Source organism: Eurosta solidaginis, chromosome 4, assembly GCF_040869045.1.
Source record: "Eurosta solidaginis isolate ZX-2024a chromosome 4, ASM4086904v1, whole genome shotgun sequence".
Classification (NCBI taxonomy): Eukaryota; Metazoa; Arthropoda; class Insecta; order Diptera; family Tephritidae; genus Eurosta; species Eurosta solidaginis.
This window is the reverse complement of record NC_090322.1, coordinates 62,823,483-62,836,834: the sequence shown is the minus strand read 5'-3', so window position 1 is coordinate 62,836,834 and position 13,352 is coordinate 62,823,483. Positions and strand designations below refer to the sequence as shown.

Here is a 13,352-nt window from a genome sequence, read left to right as displayed (position 1 = left end):
AGGAAAGAGTCCTTGTTATAATGAGTCACTAAATGAACTAAATAGAATGAGAAATAATAGGCAATTAAATAAAGACTAAAAACAACGCTTTTATTTAATTGTCTGATCAACGCCATAGATTGATAAGGAGTGTGATGACTACTACCTAGGACCTACCTAATTATTTTCTAGCTTTTCGTATTATTATTACTTCATGTAAGCATTGTTTTCAATAAAACCGTTTAACTTAAACAATTTTTTTTAATTATTTTTTTTTTGTACATGCACTTGCAATTATATTTTCACCGACGAAGAACAAGAAAAAAAAGGATGTGAAAAACGAACAGATATCGAGCCTGACTATTTTCCAAATGAGAGGCCTAATTTGAAAGAGTCCTCATCCTCTGTTGACGCGTGAGTATCATTTTTAGGTTGATGTCAAGTTATGCCTCTTCAAAGTTGTGTTTACTTTTAGGTAAGAGAAAGCTGGCGTCGGCAAGTAAAGAGCCAGTTTCTGAGAAGTTCAGAGCGCTAGCCTCCGAAAAGATGGAGCCAGTATCGGCCCAAAGAGAACTTATAAAAGTATAAATTATAGAGGAGCAAGAAAAATTGGAGCATAACCGGCTCTTACGTAAAATCCCCTTTACACCAGAACCGTACCGTAAATAAATTGTCGGTTACACTGATAGCCTCAATTGACGTGTTAAATAACTGTATTATAAATTGTGGAAAAAAAAGGCTATTATTACTTATTCGCAAGGACGAAGTCTTTCGAAATGTTGGTCAATCAGAGCCTGCCGAGCCCGCTTTCCCGGCGAGAGTCTGGTGGAGGAATCAAACGGTTAATTTCATTCCTTCCATCTACAGTATCCAATATCGGAGGGTACTCTGCATCGATAATTGGGTTAGGACCATTTTGCAAACGAGCTATAATATGTAGAACAGCAGTGGCTATTATGATTCCAGGTACTCTAATTATATGCGTTTGAATTCCTCTTGACAGGATAGGGAATCTTCTTTTCCAAATACCAAAAGTTCGCTCTATTGTGTTTCTAGTTCTAATCTGTGATTCATTATACAAGGATGCAGCTGGAGAGCTCACACTTCCCAGAGGTGTCATCATAAACGTGGTTTGAGCGTGTCCACTATCTCCAAGTAAGCAGTAATTTTTGTACGCTCCCTGAATAAAATATCGACGCTGATTGCAGTGGTCCCAAATATGCGAATCATGAGAAGATCCACGCCACCTGGCAACGACCTCAGTAAACAATAGATTTGCAGAGCATATTGCTTGGGTATTTATGGAAAAGTAGGGTTTTGTGTTCCTATATATTTCTGCATTTTCTCCTCCTGAAAAATATAAAAAAATATGTGTACTTATATGTATGTTATCGATATGTGTTACATATGAGTCAATACATATCAAATACGGCTACGTCCATCATAAGCGAGTTTGGGAAATTTCGACTCTTTTGTTTTCTAGCTTTCCATTTGATGTAGCTATTGCAAAACTATAAAGATGCTAGGAAAATACAATTTTGAAGCAGTTTTTATGCTGGACTTGGCCACTTTCGAAAACAACCATATGGACTTTGTTATTTTGATTAATTTGATCCGCTTTTTCTGCCAGAAAAAAACGCATCACTTGATGTTTCTACTTTGCAAGTTCCAATACATATGTCACAATTACAGCTGGGTAGTAATGATTACTTTGGGGATCAAATTACCCTCAATTCCCCATTAGAAGTAATTGGGAAAAGCAATCAATTCCTTTTCTCAACGGCAAAAGAATTGATTACATTTCAATTGCTCAAAAAAAATTACCAAAAGTAATTTCCCCATTTTGAGGCCCAAGTACATGGAATTTTGGTTTTGTAATTGAAAAAACAAAAAATACTTTGTAAAAATGTAATTTTAGCCAAAATACTTTCAAAGGGAATTGAAAATGTGACTCCCATCCACAAATGTAATTGAAGTTTCTAAAATTACATTACAAGGAATAGCGAAAGTGATTAAGAACTTCCCATTCCCGAAAGCAATTGCAAGAGTAATTGAACAAGTTTTATTTTTGCTAGTGAGGGGCTCATTGTCTCAGGCGATACTGCAACGAATTATTATTATTCTTCTTAGCTTTAATATAAACGGGTAGAGTTGTCAGAAAAACGCAGTTTTGCTAAATCCTGTTTTCAATCATTAAGAAAAGACCAGGAAGCCAAATCGCTTCTCATCGTTAGACCGTCGTGGTAGAAGATTTACAGAAAATGTTTGTTCGGCGATAGAGGACTTTACTTTTCAATTGCCTATTAAGTTGAAAGAGGCACTTGTTAGGAAGAGTTATTCTCCGTTAGATTTATAGAAAGGTGCTAACTTAAAAAGGACTTACTGAAAGTTTTACTTTTATATACATCTCTATATAGGTTAGGTTGAACTGGCCGGTCCATGAGAACCTCACATAGACTGATTGAGTCCGTAGTGTTACCAGAAGTTTGTTTTAACGACCAAACTGAAAAACCCTATCAAAAACCAGGACCTATGTTATAAAATAACTCCGTCCTCTTGGCAAATACTAGAAGCTTCCTAGAACTTAAGCCATTTGCTGCTTCTAGATCTGACAGCTGTATCCCTCCTAATAGCTGGAGTCTTAGCCTGGCAAGTGCAGGGCACGAGCACAGAACGTGCTCGATCGTTTCCTCCTCCAACCCGCACTTCCTACATCTGCTATCACTGACCAAGCCTAATTTAAAGGCATGTGACGCCAGAAGGCAGTGTCCAGTCAGAATACCCGTCATGAGTCTACATTCCTCTCTTTTTAATGATAGAAGCAACTTTGTTAGCCTAAGGTTGTAAGACCAACACATAATCTTCGACACTTTACAGCCCCGCGCTTGAACCCACGCCTTTCCCGCTTGGTCGATCATGTGCTCCTCTCGCCTTCGCTTAATCTCGCGCAGTCTAATTGGGACGTCTACGGAGCAAGCTTCAAGGGATGCGCCCTTTTTAGCTAGTTCGTCCGCTTTTTTATTCTCTTCCAGGGTTTCTACTGCGTTGGTTACGGCTAATATTTCCGCTTGGAAAACGCTACAGTAATCCGGCAGCCCGTAGGATTTTCTTATTTCCGGATCAGCACAGTATACCGCAGACCCTACTCCTTCCACTACTTTGGAACCATCAGTGTACACATGTATCGCCTCGTCCGCCATTTGCGCACCCTTGCGCCAACCGTCCACCTCTATAGTGGCCTTAAGATCTCCCTCGAAGCGCAGATTGGGAATCAGGTAGTCTGTTCGTCTTGTGATTGATGACGCTATACTACTATGGCCATATGGTCGGCGCTCAAGCTGCCCCGAGGCACCGAGCCTGGTTGCGGTTGTTAATACTTTGTTCTTTGCTACCAGGTCTACAGGTGGGATGTGCAGAATGGCATACAGTGCAGCCGTCGGGGTTGTTTTCAGGGCTCCCGTAATGCTAAGCATCGATAGTCTGCATACCCCCTCTAATTGTTTGAGGTATGTTGCTTTTTGTGTGGCTTTCCACCAAACAGGAACTCCATAGTATAGAATAGGACTTACAATCTCTGTAAAAACCCAATAAGAAAGAGAGGCCGATAGGCCCCACGTAAACCCCAGCATTCGTTTACATGCATAGAGTGCCGTTGAGGCTTTCTTGACCCTCTCCTCCACGTTGAGGTTCCATGACAGCTTACTGTCTAGGATGATTCGTAGATATTTTGTGCAAGGTATCTTCTGTAAGGTCACCTCTCCTAACTTAGGCCTGGTCCAATTTGGGACCTTGTACCTCTTTGTAAACAAGACCCATATCCGTCTTCTCTGCATTGACTTTCAACCCGACATTAGATGCCCAGGTATGAATATCCCGAAGCGCCCGATCCATCAAAGAACTTGGAAGGCACTTTCCACTTATGACAATTGCAACGTCATCTGCGTAAGCCGTAAGTTTTACGGGTCCCTCAACGAATCGCCCGAGCAGTTGGTTGATGACCAGCGTCCACTGCAAAGGTGATAGCACCCCTCCCTGCGGAGTGCCCCTGTTCACTGATTTCGTGGCCTCGTACAATCCCCATTGTGATGTAATCTTTCTGCAATTTAACATGCAGCCGATCCATCTGATTAAGGCAGGATGTACTTTAATGTAATTAAGACCATCCATAATCGCCCATTCTGCAACATTATTGAAAGCTCCGGCAATGTCCAAGAAGACTCCTAGAGCATACTCCTTATATTTTAGGGATTTCTCTATGCTTATTACCAACATATGCAATGCGGTGTCTACCGAATTGCCTTTGGTGTACGCATGCTGTGTTGTGGAGAGCAGCTTTTCATTCACGTTGGACTTTATGTACACATCTGTCAGCCTCTCAAAGGTTTTGAGCAGAAATGATGTTAAGCTAATGGGTCTATAGTCTTTGGGATACACGTGACCGATCTTCCCCGCCTTTGGTAGGAAAGCTACACGAGCAGTTCTCCAAGAGTGCGGTACATGATTCAGCCTTATGCACCCATCGAATATTATTTTAAGCCATTCCACGACCGCCATACTTGAAGCTTGTAGCATGGCCGGGAATATACGATTTAAACTTAGAAACCGTTTTCACTGCCCATTCTATCTTGGTATCGGTCACCAAGCCCGGCACTACGAGCTCCGTGATCGAAGTGTGAGTGATGTCTGCTGGCTCTTCTAAACCGTCTCCCGATGGGAAATGTGTGTCGAGAAGCACCTCAAAGGATTCCTCACTATTACGTGACCATTCCCCGTTATCTTTCTTTATTAGTCCCTGGACTATGTTTCCCTTTGCTAGGACTTTTTTCAACGGTGCTGTTCCGCTGGAGCACTCTATGTCCGTACAGAAATTTTCCATGCGTTTCTCTTCGCCTTGGTAATTTCACGCTTGTAGATCCTCAGTAGATCCCTGTACTCGTCCCGACACGCTTCGATTTCCGCGGTCTTTGCGAGCTTAAACATTTCTTTTACCTGTCTTCTTAGAAGACTCAGCTCATTGCTCCACCATGGCGGCTTTGCTTTTCCTCTGAATCTTCTTAGAGGGCAAGCTTTGTTATACGCAGTCATAAGCGTCCTTGTTAGGAATTCATTCGAATCCTCCAGTTCCTCTACATTGGCAACCTCTTTGGGCTGTCCCAGTTTTGATTCTACAGGTATCTGGAATTTAGTCCAGTTCGTTGACCTAGGGTTTCTACAAATTCCTCCCTTCAGTACCCTCTTTAGAGGGATGCTGAAGCTGATATACGCATGGTCGGAGAAGGATGGTCTATCAGGAACCATCCAATCATACCTTGATATATCACGCTCGGAGCTCAATGTAATATCCAGAACATTGCTGGATGTTGGACCAATGTATGTTGGGACATTTCCCCTGTTGGCTATCTGCAAATTGGTTTGCAGGATGTAACAAAATAGAGATTCGCCCCTCTCGTTCGTATCTGCTCCTCCCACGCATTGTGGTGCGCATTTGACTCTGCGCCTTTGACCAAGCGCCCTTTGCGCCCTTCCTCCTGTACTAGCCTTTTGCACTCCATCGGTGGAACCTCCGCAGCATGGGCCATGTAGCAGGACGCCAGTATAAATGCCTGCTATTTCTTTTGCTCAACGGCCACCGCTACAAGATCCTCAGTGGTGTAATTAGGCAGCATATATGAATGCAGCTGTTTCCTTACCATTACTACAGCTCGCACCCGTCCTTCCCTTTGCGCGTAGTAAACGCCTAACCCGCGCTCTAAGTCCAAAAACCTTTCCTCCCGATGAGAGTCATGGCTCCTAGATGAGCGCCACGTCAAACGAACCCTCCTCAAGGGTTAGGAGGAGTTCGCTCGACGCCACTTTACTGTGTTGGAGGTTTATCTGTAGGACTCGCAGCACCATTGGGCTGTTTACCCCCTCCAGCACCATCGTCTTGACGTCGTCGTCCTCCCCTTGCCCTTTTGGTTTAGACTATTCGAGGCCCCCTTCAGTCTCTCGTGACTGTTGCGCCGGGTGTTCCTCTGTGCGAGTCACAGCACCATTTGGCGGTTGGTCCTCTTCTAACACCTTCGTGGTGACGTCGGCGACCTCCCTCTGTCTTTTTACCCTTAGGCTTTTGAGGTCCTTTTCGACTACGCCCACCTCTAGCGTGTTAGGGTTTTTATCCTCGGGACTTCTTTTCCTGAGTCGCATGTAAATTTTGCCAGTGCCAAAGGACATTTTGCCAAGCTGCGTGTACAAAATATCCTCCACCTACTTGTTTATTTGGAAGATGTAGAACTGACCTTCCTCGGTAGGCCGAGATACAGTAAGTACCTTCCAATCCTGTGTCGGTATGTTCGGATTCTGATTCTGCAGAAGTCGCAGTAAATCCTCCGACTTCATCACGCATGGTATCCATACCTTAACTTTTGGTAGCGTGGGGATTTGCGCTTTATCCACCACCTCAAACCGCGCGTTCGTGCCTTGCCTTTGGAGGTTTGGAACCACTTCCTCCAGCCACCGCCAGCTCGCGATGTTGTCGCACGCTATCATCTTCACACCATTATACCATCCCCCCGAATCAAAGGTTGGAAGGAGCTTACTTGGTTGTTCCCGCATCATCTTAAGCATTAGGCTAATAAGCCCCTTTCCACAGATCTCCACCTTTCAGTAGTCATTTGTTCGAAAGGACTGCTACGGTCAACCAGCGCCACAGTCAGTGACTGCTTTGTCACATCACTCATCTTCTCGGGAAAAGCCGGAGTCTTAGTGTTATCTCCCTTTGGCACCTTCGAGAAAGCCGGAGTCTTAGCGTTAACTCCCTTTAGCACCTCCGAGAAAGCCGGAGACCTAGCGTTATCTCCTCTTGGCTTATCTCCTATTTCCGTAGTTGGAACTTCCCTCTGACTCGCAGCTTTCGAGGTAGTTGCTACCTCGCTATTGGAGCTCATCTGTCTTACAGCTTTGGGCCTACTTGTCTTTTCTATGCGACTGCCCTGCCTCGCGGCTCTAGGACTGGGTAATTTCTGCCTCTTGAAAACAAGCTTGTCGCCTTCCGCCGAACGTTGCCTATTCATTCTGCCATTCGACGCTCCTTCCACCTCGTACCGGTTGCAGAACCGAGGGTTTATCGCAGCAAACCTTTTGAACTGCCTTCGACCTACTTCTACCGCTTCATGGGCCCATTCCAAGCGCCCGATCTCCACTTCTGTTTGGTGGACCACTGCTCCCAAGCGTTGTACAATTCTTAGTGCTGCACGGTACTGCGAGAGAGTTCTTTTACTTCCTCTGCTCCGTATCCTTCTCCACTCTTCTAGTCCGTTTTCATTTGTGTGCTTCTTCAACACGGAGTTCATGGAATCAGCACTACTCTCGCTCCCCGGGTCCGACGCATCGCTTAATTCGTATTTGTCGTCCTTGGATTGCGACTCAGTCCTCCTCTTTACATCGTCCTTATTACAATCAGGTAATGAGTCGTTCATCTTAGTCGTACGACCACCTGCCCAACAAGGCGGGCTCAGCGGTCCAGTATTATATACGGGGAAAGAACCGTCCGCCACAGCAGCGCCCCTTACTGTGGTAAGGCCATAAATACTTCCCGAGGTGGCCCGGTATCGGGAAGGCTCCGTTCGAATACAGGCGAATTTATCCCCTGGCTGCAAATCGTCCAATAGGCACGGTCCGCATAACACCCTGGATTAGGGGGTTGGCAGTTCTTGGTCACCGACATCCCGCCGCCCTCCTATGAGGCGAAACGGCGTAGATGTCAGTACTAAAGTGTTCCGCCTCATAGTCGGGCGCTATGGAGTTCGGCTAAGCCCTCACACCAACGACAAGGTGCCTACCCTAGTGAGGGATCTCTATATATATACCTGGAGATTTTATTCGCACATGCGTGCAATCAATGGCCCCAATAATTCGTGGAAAGCGGGCAATCTGATAAAATTTTAAAGCAGCTGATTTCACTTCTTCCTCATCAGAAGGCATGCGTATGTACTCCGGGTACAAACGAGCTATAGCATCTGTTACCTCGGGTACGATTCTACACGCTGTTGACTCGTGGACACCAACGAAATCCCCACACGTCACAAGTTGGTTTTCAGTTGCATAAAATCGCATCGCAACGAAGTTTGGTCATGGGATACAATGCTTCACTGTTAAAAAAAGAAAATAGAAAAAACCTTAATATCGCACTTTAATATATAAAAAAAAACCAAACACCAACCACTTTGAACTTTCCAGTTGCGAAATCTCCTATGAAATGCTTTATCCTGCAGATCGTTAAAATGGTCGCTTCGCTCTGCAACCGATTTATTAAAACAAGTAAGGAAGGTTAAGTTCGGGTGTAACCGAACATTACATACTCAGTTGAGAGCTATGGTGACAACATAAGGGAAAATAACCATGTAGGAAAATGAACCGAGGGTAACCCTGGAATGTGTTTGTATGACATGAGTATCAAATGAAAGGTATTAAAGAGTATTTTATGAGGGAGTGGGCCATAGTTCTATAGGTGGACGCCATTTAGGGATATCGCCATAAACGTGGATGAGGGTTGACTCTAGAATTTGTTTGTACGATATGGATATCAAATGAAAGGTGTAAATGAGTATTTTAAAAGGGAGTGATCCTTAGTTCTATAGGTGGACGCCTTTTCGAGATATCGCCATAAAGGTGGACCAGGGGTGACTCTATAATATGTTTGTACGATATAGGTATCAAATGAAAGGTGTTAATGAGTATTTTAAAAGGGCGTGGGGCTTAGTTCTATAGGTGGACACCTTTTCGAGATATCGCCATAAAAATGGACCAGGGGTGACTCTAGAATGTGTTTGTACGATATGGGTATCAAATTAAAGGTATTAATGAGGGTTTTAAAAGGGAGTGGGGGTAGTTGTATAGGTGGCCGCCTTTTCGAGATATCGGCATAAAGGTGGACCAGGGGTGACTATAGAATCTGTTTGTACGATATGAGTATCAAATGAAAGGGGCTAATGAGCATTTTAGAAGGGAGTGGGTCTTAGTTCTATATGTGGACGCCTTTTCGAGATATCGCCATATAGGTGGACCAGGGGTGTCTCTAGAATGCGTTTGTACGATATGGGTATCAAATTAAAGGTATTAATGAGGGTTTTAAAAGGGAGTGGTTGTAGTTGTACGGGTGGTCGCCATTTCGAGATATCGGAATAAAGGTGGACTAGGGGTGAACATAATGTGTTTGTACGATGTGGGTATCAAATTAAAGGTATTAATGAGGCTTTTAAAAGGGAGTTGTGGTAGTTGTATATGTGAAGGCGCTTTCCAGATATCGACCAAAATGTGGAATAGGGTGACCCAGAACATTATCTGTCGGGTACCGCTACTTTATTTATACATATATGTAATACCACGAACAGTTATCCTTCCAAGATTCCAAGTGCTTTTGATTTCGCCCTGCAAAAATTCTTCAAATTCTTCTATTGAATATGGTAGGTGTCATACCTATTTTACAAAGTTGTTTTTCTAAAGTTATATTTTGCGTCAATAAACCAATCCAATTACCATGTTTCATCCCTTTTTTCGTATTTGGTATATAATTATGGCATTTTTTTCATTTTTCGTAATTTGCGATATCGAAAAAGTGGGCGTGGTCGTAGTCGGATTTCGGCCATTTTCTACACCAATACAAAGTGAGTTCAGATAAGTACGTGAACTGAGTTTAGTAAAGATATATCGACTTTTGCTCAAGTTATCGTGTTAACGGCCGAGCGGAAGGACAGACGGTCGACTGTGTATAAAAACTGGGCGTGGCTTCAACCGATTTCGCCCTTTTTCACAGAAATAAATTATCGTCCCAGAATCTAAGCCCGTACCAAATTTCACATGGATTGGTAAATGTTTGTTCGATTTATGGCATTAAAAGTGTTCTTTTATTTTTGCATTTTGTTGCACCATATCATTACTGGAGTTGAATTTTGACATAATTTACTTAAATACTGTAAAGATATAAAATTTTTTGTTAAAATTTGGCTTTACAAAAATTTTTTTAGAAGTGGGCGTGGTCGTTCTCCGATTTTGCTAATTTTTAATAAGCATGCATACAGTAATAGGAGTAACGTTCCTGCTAAATTTCATCATGATATCTTCAACGACTGCCAAATTACAGCTTGCAAAACTTTTAAATTACCTTCTATTAAAAGTGGGCGGTGCCACCCTCATTGTCCAAAATTTTACCAATTTTTTATTCTGCGTCATAAGTTCAACGCACCTACCAAGTTTAATCGCTTTATCCGTCTTTGGTAATGAATTATCGCACTTTTTCGGTTTTTCGAAATTTTCGATACCGAAAAAGTGGGCGTGGTTATAGTCCGATATTGTTCATTTTAAATAGCGATCTGAGATGAGTGCTCAGGAACCTACATACCAAATTTCATCAAGACACCTCAAAATTTACTCAAGTTATCGTGTTAACGGACAGACAGACGGACGGACGGACATGGCTCAATCAAATTTTTTTTCGATCCTGATGATTTTGATATAAGGAAGTCTATATCTATCTCGATTCCTTTATACCTGTACAATCAACCATTATCCAATCAAAGTTAATATACTCTGTGAGCTCTCCTCAACTGAGTATAAAAATCAGTTCCGAGATATTCAATGATTTCTTTATCGTCGTCAGAATAGATAGAGCACCTCACTCAGCATTACTTATTCCTTGAAGAAATTTGTTTTTTTTTTTTTTATTATTTGGGATTTTATTGCGTAGAAGTGGACTGTAATTTGTCAAAACGCGTCTTGGACGTGTATTAGCAGTCGACCCCAGTACTAGAACATCATTAAAACGTATTACATCAGCTCGAGCACTACACAAGGACAAAACCATCGCCGTTTTCTATGAATATCTTTTGACGGAATGAATATTTTTGTTTTTAGCTTTCAGATTCTTGTTACCGGGATCAAAACGCGTCTTGGACGTGTATTAGCAGTAGACCCAGTACCAGAACATTATCAAAAACTATTATTCAGTTCGACCACCACACAAAGACACCATCGTGGCTAGAACCATTTGTACATAGCAGCTTACCAGCAAATATAATGAATTATATATATATCGTCGCCCACTAGCCAGAAGCATGAATGTGCAATTTTTCCGATTTTTTGTTAGATGCCTCTTTGGATTACCCTTTAGATTATCTAGGTTCTACTTAAATCTAGAGCTTCCTACGTACATGGAAACCCCAAGAATTCGCAATGCAATTTCCACGAATGTACAATTCAATCACACAAATTTGAGCCAGAAAAATGAATGTGGCACATTGTATGACACATTCGTTGCTATGGCTAAACAATTAAAAAAAAAAATAAGAACAGCACATATTCGTATTGTAACGAGTTTACTGCAAATCCTCTTATTTGCCTTTTTGCTAAGTTCGTATCACTAAACTGTTGAATAAATAACTCCAATATTGAATAATGGAAAAATGGCCTTTATTAAAGTACTTCACAATAACACTTATACTTTGCAACTAGCTGGCTTAATAACCAAACTGATAGCTTAAATGAAACTGACTTTCAAAATAATACTGCTATTGCTCGCTAGATATCGTCTTAATCGAAACTGCTTGACACCTCAAATCAAACTGAATTCCAGCGCCTCTACACTTGTTGCCTTTTATACTCTTTGATTTCAACGTTCGCATATTCTAGGCGCTTCCAGAATCTACTAGTCCAGCAGCTCTCAAACTTCTCAGCTGTAACTACAATTGCATAATTTTATAGTTTTTCTCATTGCATACTTTCAGGAGTATCTCAGATATATGCATGTGTTTGTGCATTGACTCTCCGCTGCTCGTATACGTACATGGTACATATGTGTAGACGCAATTATTGTTTCGTTTATGTAGATATATAATGATTGATCTATGGATGTGAATTCACGTCACTGCTTAGCATCGGCTTAGAGACGATAGCATCGCTCAGTGCTGCTAACATTCGTTACAGTATGTTCGATCGTTCGGGTATACGTGCCTGGTATTCTTAAAAAAAAAATTATACCCATGAAGAATTTTTAATAGCTTAATATCTTAAAAAAATAGATAAGAATAAAAACTAGTTCTATGTTTGCATAGTATCTTAAATAAAAACCCATTAGAGTATATGAAATTGAATTGAATGTGTAACTTTTTTCATTTACATACATACTTTCGATAAGTCCCACCCGCGGATGTTTTCCCAAGTACTGTGATGCTCCGAATCTCAATCTGCCCACCCAATTTGCCTAGCAGGTCTTCGCTCGGCCCTAACGTTATTTAAAAATCAATCTGTAGTAATTTTTTTAAGTCTTTTGAGGTTAAGGCCATACCATGACCGGTCGGGCCAATTCTTATAGCTTATTCGGATTCTGCGCATCAAAATGCATATAAAGCATGAGTAGACTAACCTGATCCGACTACTTTTAATTTTTTTGTATAGATGTGTTAGCAAAAAATATATATGAGTTTTTTAAATTTTTGTTGTGCCAGAAAAATGAATATGCTAAATCTCGGAGAATAGAAGGGATGCGAGCAGAACAATGAAATGGAAATGACATTTCATGAATTGTAATAAAACCACTCAAAAATCGTACTTTTTTCGTTCAAATTGTACTGAATTTATTTGTGTATGGATTTACATATATTGCATTATTACTCATTTACTTTTTATTATTTACTTTTTATTACCAAAATTCGCTGAATAATGTGAAATTGATAAAACCCCCTGTGCAATTCTGTATATATGTATTTGTAAAAAACGGCTCGTTCAGTTCATTTTTCAATAATCGCACCTTTGCCCAAAACTCAGAAATGGAATGATTTTTAAGAGCACGCAATTCTTCGTGTTCTGACAGGACTCGATATTCCGAATTAATGTTCTCGATTTTACAATTTCACATGTAGGAAATAATTTAGCAACCAGTGGAACAATGCTAGTTACTTCTCCTGATAAAACAGTTTCAGGAGCAAGCTTTGTGACCCATTCAAAATTTCATTATCAAAGTAAATTTTCGTCTGTAGGTTTTTACAAAACTCCATGTAAAGTAGTTTGACGTTTTCGCCCCGATTCTAGTGTGGTAACAACATTCTTCACCACGGTAACGAAATCATGTGGCCACTTTTACACCCTTTTGGTATTCTACCTGCGAAAGTAGCCGGATAATTTTTTACCCACAAAAGTAGGTGGTTACATCAATATAACCACACAACAGCTGTTGTTTATAAAAAGGCAAAACTGATAATAGTAAAAAAGTGTTGCCTCTTGCTATACATATTTGTTTACATTATGTACTTACACAGAATAAATTAAAATATACCTATGTAGAAACCTAACATGCATAATATGCATATACACATCGTCCCGTTTATTCGTTAACCTCGTAT

General features: G+C 41.3%; 1 protein-coding gene across 1 annotated transcript in view; it reads left to right on the top strand.

The window, feature by feature from the left end:
• Positions 1–536: 536 nt before the first annotated feature.
• LOC137247951 (galectin-3-like) overlaps positions 537–13,352 on the top strand; it is a 36,153-nt gene continuing 23,337 nt past the window's right edge. The window contains exon 1 of the transcript XR_010951955.1: positions 537–945. The gene's annotated coding sequence lies outside the window, so the exon portion shown is untranslated. The remainder of the gene's footprint in view (positions 946–13,352) is intronic.